This window comes from Anthonomus grandis, chromosome 3 (assembly GCF_022605725.1).
Source record: "Anthonomus grandis grandis chromosome 3, icAntGran1.3, whole genome shotgun sequence".
NCBI classification, from domain to species: Eukaryota; Metazoa; Arthropoda; class Insecta; order Coleoptera; family Curculionidae; genus Anthonomus; species Anthonomus grandis.
This window is the reverse complement of record NC_065548.1, coordinates 30,310,936-30,322,435: the sequence shown is the minus strand read 5'-3', so window position 1 is coordinate 30,322,435 and position 11,500 is coordinate 30,310,936. Positions and strand designations below refer to the sequence as shown.

The 11,500-nt window shown below is 31.7% G+C and overlaps 1 long non-coding RNA gene across 1 annotated transcript; it reads left to right on the top strand.

The window, feature by feature from the left end:
• The first annotated feature begins 661 nt into the window (after positions 1 to 661).
• LOC126734013 (uncharacterized) lies at positions 662 to 10,005 on the top strand. Its single transcript, XR_007659922.1, has 4 exons — positions 662 to 1,285; positions 9,374 to 9,602; positions 9,695 to 9,808; positions 9,869 to 10,005. It is a non-coding gene; the product is annotated as an uncharacterized LOC126734013 (long non-coding RNA).
• The last annotated feature ends 1,495 nt before the right edge of the window (positions 10,006 to 11,500 follow it).

The window sequence follows — 11,500 nt, the reverse complement described above, 5'->3', positions numbered from 1 at the left end:
ACAAAGCTCAGTGGCTCTTTTTTTACAGCAAACTCTGAATATTGGGTTCTTAAAACTAAAAGATTAATTGCCATGACTAACAACAATGGCTATGATATTAGACTGTCTTGGATCCCAGGTCATTCAGATATACCAGGCAATGATGAGGCAGATATTCTGGCCAAAGTGGGAACTGATTTAAACATCCCTAGAAGAATGCTCTATGATATTCAGGATATATTCAACATTCTAAAGCAGGAAATAATAAATACATTTAGGGACAAGTGGAAAATTTTAGTGTTAAACCATCATCGCAGATATGCTAGGGTACAACCCACATTTACCAACAAAAAATGGTTTGCTAACTTGAACTATAAAGACAGAAGACATATCACAACAATTATTAGAATGCGTACAGGACATTGCTTGACTAACTCCCACCTTTATCGAATTAACATAAAAGATAACCCTTTGTGTGATTGTGGTTTATGGGACGACTTGGACCATATTTTCTTTGAGTGCCCAATTAATCGCGTTATTAATTTTGACCTATATAAGATCTTTGTATTAAAGAAAGGAGTATCACCATTATCTATGACTGACATCTTATCTGCTCCGGACGATGAAACAATAGAGATAATCATGCGACTCATAAACATTAACCAGATTAAAATCTAAAGCTCAACTTTCCAATAACCTTGAATTGTCCTATAATCCTGCCTTAATTGCTTGTTTTAGTGCATTGGTGTGGTCATATATTCCCTCTGTTGTATCACTAATATTCCTCCTGTTTTACAGCCTTAGATAGAAACAGAATACGCCTAGAGGCCCAATCATAAGTTGTATTTCCTTATCAAAGAGTTACAGTGCAGCAAAGTATCCTGAGACTCCTACATGGTCCAGAGCCAGATAAAGTAGGATCTCACACAAATCGGGCTGGCAATTGCCTTGCAGCAGAGCCATCAAGTCAACAAGACAAGACAAGACAAGATATTTCTAGGTTAGGTTATATTTGTTGTCATTTATGATAATTTCTCATTGACTCATTTCATTTTTATTTGTTTATGAGGAGGATTGGATTGGTTTATTTCTTATTTTCTTGTTCTTTAATAAAAGTTTTTTTCATAAAAGTTTCATATAACTGAGACAGGTTATAATGCCGGGTTGTGCTATTTTAACTTGCAAAAATACAAACATAACAACTAAAGGTACTGATATAAGGTATCATAGTTTTCCAATGAAGAAAATTTACAACAGCAGTGGATATATGCTTGTCAAAGAAAAGATAAAATTAATTTAAAAAACGGTAAGCAATAATTATATATTTCAAATAGGAAATACATGTTTGAAGTGCCAAGTTTAATTTAAATTTATACAGGATTAGGTATAGTTGCCCCTAATGATAATCTATTTTGCTGCTTTTTATATCATCAAAGGAGTCGCTGGAGGATGACAAATAAACCACAAAATAAAATATTGATGAGACTTTTTTAAACATACTTTCATCTTTTTGGTATTTTCATTTTAAAAGTTCAGCTGCCTCCTTCCATAATAATATGTTAATGACCATATGAATACAGTTCCTATTTGTGTATGTGGTCTTTCAGGAATAAGAAAGTTTTTATGTCTAGGGTTATCATCTTATGATCATGCTGCAACTGCTCAATAAAAAGTTATTTTTAATAAATAGTATTATAGTTAATAAATCAAGTCATATAAAGATATAGCATATAAAGTGTCAATATATTTTTTGTAATAATAGCTTATGTACATGTTTCTAATAGTTGTATTTTGAAAATTGTCCTAAAACACTTTTTTCAACAATAAATTTCTGTTGTTTATTACACTATTGGCCTGCCATATACCTGGTGGTGCGTCGCTGAGAGGGACATAGGAAAACCCATGTAAATTTTAAGGGGGTCAATTATTGGCTTCCCTGTACATTGTATAGAAAAAATGATAGAAATTTTATAGAAAAAATAACATAACTTTTTGAAGAGACCAATCTGGCAAACCTTTGTGCAAAGTTTCAAAAAATTTTAATATGCAAATCTTGAATTATTCAATTAAATGTATGTAATTGCAAAGTTAGCAAATTTTCAGTTCAGGTAAAACCAAAGGGGCACCAGTAAAAAGAATATTGGGTATACCGAATATTGTCACTGACATGAGGAAAAGTGTCAATAAATCAGTGGCAGTCGATATTTAAAAAAAAAGGATGAATTATTTAATCAAAGAAAAAATAGCCATAATTAAGTGGCATGCGGGAAACAATTTTAGAGCAGTTTCTGAAATGTTTTCAGTTTATTTCCCCACCAAGCCCATTCTGTCCATTTCAACTATTAAATGTATTGTCAATAAGTTTGAGTCCAAAGGTACAGTAATAAATAATTGTAAATGTTCAACTCAGGATATCGAAAATAGAGCCGAAGAAAGAGAGAACAGAGATCTTAATATTCTACTGAGTGTGGAGGAAAACAAGATGGTTAGTACGAGGGTTCTTGGGCAAGAGGCAATTAAACATCATACAACGGTATTGTGCACTTTAAAAAAACACAAATATTATTTGTATAAATTCAAAAAACATCAAGAGCTGCAGGAAGGAGATGAAGAGCGAAGAATGGCATTTTGTTTTGAAATGATGGAAAGAGCAACGGACACCATACCATTGGACCCTTTTTTATGGACTATAACCTAACAGCTGAAACCTATTTGGACTTATTTCAAAATCAAATTGAACCCGCCTTGGAAGAAGTTGATCAGGAAGATCAAATGATCTGGTACCAAATGGATGGTTGCCCGGCCCATAATGCCTGTATGGTTAGAGAGTGCTTGGAAAATGCTTTTAACGGCAATATTATTAGTCCCCGGTACCGGATACTTTGGCCAGCCAGGTCACCTGATCTTTCACTGAATGACTTCTTTTTGTGGGGTCATTTAAAAAGTGTCATTTATAAAATTGTAAAATTTGAGAATCTAAACCAGTTACAAAACGCTATTTCGTTGGAATGTAATAAAATTTCTATATATTCGATATTGTTTAGCTGTTAATGGGGGGATGTTTGAACATTTGTTTAATTGATGTTTTTATGTAATTCTCTATTATTTTTAAAAAAGTTATTGTATTTTATTTTATTTTTCCACACTTAGTAAAATATTAAGTGTTCTGTTCTCTCTTTTTTCGGATCTATTTTCGATCTTCTGAGTTAAACATTTACAATTATTTATTGCAATCTCTTTGGACTCGAATTTACTAACAATAGGTTTAATGGTTGAAATGGACCAAATAGGTTTGATGGGAAAATAAATTGAAAATATTTCAGATACTGCTATTGGTTTAATTAAATTCTAAGTATGATAAAATTATTTTTTTAATAATCGATAATTAATATTTGTCATTGGTTTAACTTCATCGTTATATTAAATAAAAGTTTAGATAAAAAAGTAATGTTAACATGTCTTACTTTGAATATATGGTTGTAAGATTGATAAAACGAAAAAAAAACATTTCTTGTATTCAGCTTTCACAAAGCCTTATAACAAATTGTTTGCTGGTGTTTGGTTTTACCTGAACCGAAAATTTGGTAATTTTGCAATTACATTTAATTGAATAATTCAAGATTCGCTTATTAAAATTTTTTGAAACTTTGCACAAGGGTTTGCCAGATTGGTCTCTTCAAAAAGTTATCTTACATTTTTTCTATAAAATGTACAGGGAAGCCAATAATTGACCCTCTTAAAATTTACATGGGATTTCCTATGTTTCGCTCGGCGACGCACCACCCGCTATATAGGTCTAGAAAATTATCATCTAACATTTTTTAAGGTTGTTAGATGTTTGTTAAGGTTGTTAGATTTTGCCTGTGCTGGGAATCCCCATCCCAGTTGGCCTGACGTCTCATGGGTGGGTGGTTTCCTGATAATGGCAGGAGCTGCGATTAGGATGAATGGCTTCAGCTTTTCTGCCTTTGGCCTTGCATCTCTTGCCCTTGGTCCATGCCTCTTCAGTGGCTGGCTATTGCCTATTGGCTATTGGCCGGGTGTTGCCTAATGTCTTTGGTGTTGTCTTAGGAGTTGCCCTCTACAACAGGATTTGTAACAATTTGCAGAGTTAAATGAATTGTAAGTCAAAAGTCAAAGTACAATTTAATTTAGTAAATAATTGAATTTTCTAATTAATGTAACCTAAGTAAAAAAAAATTTCTATATTGAAACAGTAATAAGTAAGAAACACATTAAAAAATTATTGTTAAGTATACAAAGGTCAAAACAAGCAAATTTTTCAACAGTCAAATAATGGAAAAACAATTTAAAATGAAAATTGCAATCAAATTATAAATTTAGACAATATTACAATTCATGAATTCCTTAATTCTATAAGATTTAATGTTAAGTAATATGTTAAATAGAGATTTCTTAAAAAATTAAATGTTTTTTCTTTTTTTAATTTTGGTGGTAACTTATTGAAATAAATTCAAATATTTGTTGGTAATTTCTCAAAAGATGTCAATCTGTGTGGAGGGACATTATACTTGAATGAGCATGCCTAATAATTTTAATGTAAATCTTCACAGAGTATAGAGCCTAAGACACTCCCTTCTGCAATGCCTCTGGTAACTTGCTCTTCTTGAGAGTGTGTTATTCTTCTCCACAACAACAATAACCTGCTTTCTATGTGAAAAATATGATTTGATCCAGTCTACTGCGGTCCCTCTAGCACCATACATCTCCAGTTTTTGCAAAGGTATTGAATGGTTTATACTATCAAAAGCCTTGGAAAAGTCCAACAAGAGTTTTATCGAAATGCTCCTTCCTTCCAACGCTAAGACAATCCTCTTCAAAGAATCATAGACAGCAGGTTCCACATTCTGTAGTCACGTTCAGTTTCGTTTATTGGTTTCTGTCTGTCAAAGAAATCAATAACAATCTGGAACATAAAGCCAATACAAAGACTTTTGAGAAAGAAGAAATCAGACTTATTAGTCTAATTCTCCAGAAGAGTTGGATCTCCTTTTTTATATAATGCGATTACTTTTGAGATTTTTAGTTTATCTGGAAAAACACCATATTTAAATGAATTATTTATAATATTCATTAAGCCAGTGGCAATGGCAATTGACTGGCAATTGACATGCACATTTTATAGAATTATTTTAAACCTCCTCAAAACCAGAACTATGTTTGTTTTTCATGCCCTGAATTATTTTTATTACTTTATTTATTGCAAGTGGTGGACTACAAAAACTATTATTATTGAGTTAAATTTGATTTAAGAATTGTAAAATGGGCAGGTCTTGTCTTAGTTGCATTACAAAAGATTGTAAATGTTGATTAAAGTTTTCTGCAATTCGCTTACCATCTCCTTTTTATTTTTTGTTTTGCACTTGTAGCTCGTTTATGATTCTTCAAACAGTCTTGGAATTTTACTTACTTTCTAAAATTCTATATTTGTAATTTTTTTTTCTTATAGCTGCTAAAAGTTTGTTATACTCAAATTTTGTTTTGCCTGTACTGTTTTGTTAGGAAAACTCTGTTCCAATATATTATTAAAAATATTTATTAAAAAGCTGCTATTTTGCTTATCAATGTTATTCTCTTTAATCTGGAACAGCTTTTGACAATCCTGATGGAGAAGACGCAATTTAAAAAATTCTCTATTTTCTTTTAATAAACATATTTTTTTGTATTTAAAAATCAAAATAATTTCTGTTAAAATATTTGTTAATAGATCAACATTAAAATCACCTTACAAATAAATATTACATTCTTCATAAGACTTCACAATATTTAAAACTTTTTCAATTTTTTTCAGAAAAACAGCATCCTTTCTCTTTAAGTCTGTCAGGTTAGAGAGTACCTGATGCTTAAGATTAAATTCTTTTTTCCTCCCAAGAAAAGTTCAATTTTCACACATTTTTCCTTGACAGCTGACATGAATCTGGTCTTGAAGCCCATTTTAACTGATTTTTCACAAAAATGGCTGATCCACCATGTGTGAGAGAGGACACATTTCTACAGCAACATGCGGCTAGCGTCAAAACACTTAAACGTAGTTCTTCCTCAGTTTGCCAATGCTCTGTGACACAGACTGCTTTACAATGCTCATTTTCATTTTAAACTTTCTGAAGATTATTTAGAATGTTGCCAATAGGTTGTAGATTGTACAAGATAATTGATCAAGGTGGTTTAATATCGACGACTGGTCCACTCCTGCCTCCGAAAATTCGGTTCTTTGGTTTGTAGTGTTGAAATCTGTGGTTTTTGTCGAAGAGAACCGAAATGGTTTTAAATTTACATTTACTGGCGAATTATTTGAATCTAAGGCCAGGTTTGTTGTTCCAGGTTTTACGACAATTTTGAAGCTTGCAGAATAGTCCTTATTTTTTTTCTAAAGCTTCTCGCAAATCAACACATTTACAGATATGCTTTTTAAGTGGGATTCTATCTGCTGTTGTATCTGGCTTTAAATAGCCCACAAAAAACCAGAACGCTTTTTCGGCTGCTATGAGAGCTCAGACATGTTATTGTTTGTTCCCATTACAATTTTATTACGGTTTCTACCGATTCCAAAGGATTTGGAGCCCAAGGTTTTGCATTGATCATGTAACTTCGCATTTTCGATGCATTTTCGATCTGCGATTTGTTTGTGTAATAATACGTTAATACACAAACAAATAACACATAAGGTTAGTTTATTGCTATGGCTATACTCTTCAGTGCACATAAATACTCTTTTGATAGATTCGATTAGGTCTAAAAAGGTTTCTGTTTTTATCTATTTATTTTAGTTAGAAAATTTGATTGTTATAAAATATAAAATCCAGAAAATTCAAAATTCTTGTGTAAGATTTACTAGAAATTTGTCTCGGAGAGTTCATGTGAAGCAGATCTATAGTCTTAATATAGCACAAAGAAGATTTTTGGGTATAAGCTGCACTGTACATAAATTGCTTAATTTTCATGAATTAGAATATCTCTCAGAATTCCTTATTCAAAGGGGAGATACACATAATGTAAATATTCGCTATAAAAGCAAACCGGCAATCCTTCAGCATAATACTGAAAAGTGCTTTAATATTTACTTCTGCCTGTATTTACAATGGTCTACCTGCAGAAAGAATTTAGGCATGGCCTCTTTTCATTGGTGAATAATTATAGACTTGTTAGTATCATTAGTGCTGTACCAAAGATATTTGAAAGTTTTGTGTGTGACTATCTCAATGTCTGACTCGAAAAGCAACTGGTGGACGAGCAGTTTGGTTTTTATAACGGTAGATCAACTGAATCCAACTTACTAGTGCTTATGGATTTCCTGGGGAAGGCTTTGGAGGGAGCTTGTAGGGTGCATGCAGTTTTGAGCTCCTGAGAGCTCCTGAGATGGCTGAGAACATCCTTAACGGGCCGCATTCAAATGGTACGTATCAGGGATTTTGTCTCACGTGAGATTCAAGTTCTTTCTGGAGTACCACAGGGATCTCATTTAAGTATAAGAAATACATAAGAAATATGCTTATGCAGTCACAGTATGATGCCTAATAATTAAGTATGTATTGAGATGAATGTCAATTGGATTTTTTCCAGTCTCTTTTCATTCGCTTGTGTGATATTCATGTAGCTGTACTGGGTCAAGTCTACACTTACATTTTCGTTTCGCATTTAACAAGATATACCTGTATCATATTATTTATATTCATATATAGTGGATGTGTTTCCTCTCCTGCGCTTCCCTGATTCAGTCGCTGCCTACCCCTGCCCTGTGTACATAAATATAAATAAATTGTATTTTTTAAATTTTTTTCCAAGCTCTCACTATCCAAATATATCGAAAAAATATTCTTGCGTAAGGTTTTTTTTCTTTTCTTTTTATTTTTCTTGCTTTTTCTTGAGGATTTTAACTTTTAAGTGTAAAAGTGCATCTTGCAGAGGTACTTTTGAGAAACGGTTTTTATAATCGAGATGCATTCCTATTTGCCAACTTCACTTCCATCATAAGTACAACTGTTTTGTAATTTTTGATATTGGCAAATAAACGTTTTCAATTTGAATTTGAATTTGAATTTAGGGCCACTGCTCTTATTAAGAGCAGTGATTCTCGTTTAGAGCAGTGGCTTGGGAATTAATTTAGATCAAAAACTTTTATTTGAATCACATATTATGACAATAGTTTCTAAATCCTTACAAATGCTTGGATTCATAAAAAGATGCGATAGGGACTCAAAGTGTCAGATCTTATCTAGAGTACGGTTCTTGTGTGTGGTCTCTATCCTACAGTATCTTTAAATCAAAAATCAAAACAGTTCAACACAAGTTTTTAAGATATGTAGCATCCAAATTAAACAAACCTATTGAATTAAATCACCAAGTGAATTGCCATCAAGTTGAAGTACCACTTGTTATTCTGTCTCTGAGTGACCAAAGGCTAATGAGAGATTGCAAAATACTTTATGATTTGAGCCATTCTACAGTGTTGCGTCCTCAGTTACTGGAATAAGTGGGCCTACATGGACCCCGCCGTCAAACGCGAGACATTTCCTCAAACCACAATTAATTGTTTATATTACATTATAAAATGCTTAGCTTAGGACTATTTTTATATTTAAAAAATCGCTTGTAATATATCGTTAGCATTAATATTGTGTCAAAGCCTCGGCTAATACCGTTGCTGTTCATATTTCTGTTCACCTAGTTTTAAGGCCCTTTTGTATCAATAAATGTTTTTTAAAAGTCCGTTTGTCGATATCTGAATTTAACTCGCGATTGAATCAACAATTTTTTGTCCCAATACATAGAACCAATTATGCATACAATCATTTTCTGTCACAGACAATGAGATGGGCCAAAAATCACGCAAACCTATACTTTTTTGTACAGAAGTCGCAGTTTGCTGGTGATCTGAGGCGGGTGTTTAATCGTGAGACTTTGGGATAGGTAAATCGATTGTTGTGATAATGTCCAAGCAGTTATTTTTTTTAATAGTTGAAGAATAATAGGATTAGGAATAGAAAAATGTTTATTTTTTACTGTTGATATTTTTTTTGATTTGTTTATTTTCGGTTGACTTAGGTATTTGTTCAAAAACCATAATTTCTTTTTCATTAAACTTATTAAGTATATGAATTTAAACGGTTTTTTTAATGTTTTTTTGTCTGGTTAAGTATTTTTATCAATTTCTTCGTGTCAATGCAAAAGCGTTAAATTATTTATTGATATGAATGAATTTTTAAAACTTTATTTTAATAAAATTATATAGTAAAGAATATATTCCATTAAGTGACAACTCTTAAATATCGGCATTATACTTAATAAAATAAGTAATATTTTACAATTTGATCAGCAAATTTTAAATTAGCTTTATATTATTTAAGCCAATTTTTTTATAATCTTTGCTTTAAAGCACGAATATGCTCCAAACATTTTGAGGCAAGCAGCTTTGAGATTCCTCTTAAACACAGGCTATTGCAATACAACCCAAAGAATAGTCGCAATTTAAAGACTGATGCAGTTCCTGTTTTACATCTACCAGAGTCTTCCTGCAAAAAAATAGTAAATACTGGAAATGCACTAGAAATAGAAGATAAAGAAATTTTGGCATGCAAAAACTTCAGTGAAGCTGACTAAATTGGGTAAGATAATATAAACTTTTGTTATACTTAGTTCTAGTATTTGTTTAAATTTATTAGAAATAGACTGTTGATATTATCTTTTTTTGTTTTAGAGCCAATGAAGAAATTCCAAAACAGGATTGAAACATTAGAGGTAGAATACCATTAAGAAATTGACAGAAGCTGCTTCACCGAATAAATGGAATAAAAGAAGCAGAATCTAAAAAGTAGTTTAAAATAAGTTACCAACTATTTTTAATAATTTAACCTTATTTTTTTTATTCTAGAAATAAAGAAACTTCTAAGAAGCAAGGAAAAAATTCAATTTTTGGAAAAAGAAAATAAGCGGTTTCTTGAAAAATCAGCGAATTAAAAGTTAGGACATCTAACTAGTATAAAAATATAATTGACAGTGCTTTATATAGTTGACAATGCTATAATTGACAGTGCTTTAATGCTATTCAAAAAATTGGTAAATCTTGAGAAGAGACTAATTCATTGGATGGCTGCAGACATTACTTTAGCTATTTCACTCTGAGGTGTTAGTCTCAAATCCTACAGATATTTAAGAGCTAATAACTATTATTTGCCAGGCACTGTCTATATAAGAAAGTGAATTTGTCACTTTTGATATTAGAGCAGGAATTCTGGCTAACGCTCTATCTTTAATAATGGAAAAATCTGCAGAATTCAATGAACTTGACCGGTTGTGTATCTTGGCGAAATTCGTATTAATAACACAATTGATATGATATTAAACAGATCAGCAAGTTACATGAATAGACAAATATACGAGTGCAGAAATATAAATGCTATATGACGCAACTTTCATAATAATTTGTTGTGACATAGAAGATTTAAGTTCATACTTTAACCTCGGTTATAACCAAAATTGCTTATTTGAGCACTTAAGTGATTGACGCAAGTGAGTTCTTTAATAATATTTGTATACGCAACGCCCTCACTTATGAAAACTCATCTGAGATCATATTCTTGACAATGGCTTTACAAATCTCTTTAATTCTAGAATAAAGATTAAGGGAACCTGTCCATCAAGAATATAAATGAACATATAGGTATAGGTATAAATGAGGAAAAGTAAACAAAATGGTTGCAACAGATGACCATTATGTCATTAGTTCAAATAAGAAAATACAAAGGAATTACTTAATTTTAGGAAATTATAATAAGGCTATTTTGAATATGTTTTGTGTTTAAAGAAAGTCTTTAAAGAGGTCTTTGTTTTCTAAGTAATAAATATACTTAGTGGATAAGGTAAGATTTAAGCAAAGATTTCTCTTCTGCGTACCTAAAGAGCTGGTAGACCAGCCAATACTTCAAAAGCGGGTATAATTGTCAGACTTTTGTGGCTCGATATTTATCAAATCAATGGATATAACTTTGGCTACATAATAATTAACTGAATTTTTTACAAAAAACACTTATTTTAACTGGTTGGGATGAAAAGCTTTTTTGTTCTTTTTCTCGCAGAAAAAAAAACGAACTAAAAAAAATTACTCCAGAATATCCATTCTTCTTAATAACAACAGGAGCAATGTTATCGCAGCTAGGAGCTTTTCTTAATTTAATTTTTTTGCAAGCCACTTTTAATTCCTTAGCTTTATATCACTTTTTATCGTTGCAGATTCTGCTTTTGGCTTTACATCGTTCGGTTTTTGGTATGTAAAGAGCCTTTTCTTTTCCTCTTTGGACAGTTGGCTTCTGGAGCATCTTTTTTAGCTACGATCTTACAATGTGGTATCCATTTACGAAAATATCTTGAAGATTGTCGCATAGCCGTTTCCAGGATTGTTTGTTTGAACTCTTGATTTTCAGGGACAGGTTTAGTTTTTGTTGTTTGTACATATTTTATATTGTTACCTTAAAGCTTCATTCTTAGATGTCTTTTGAAAATGACC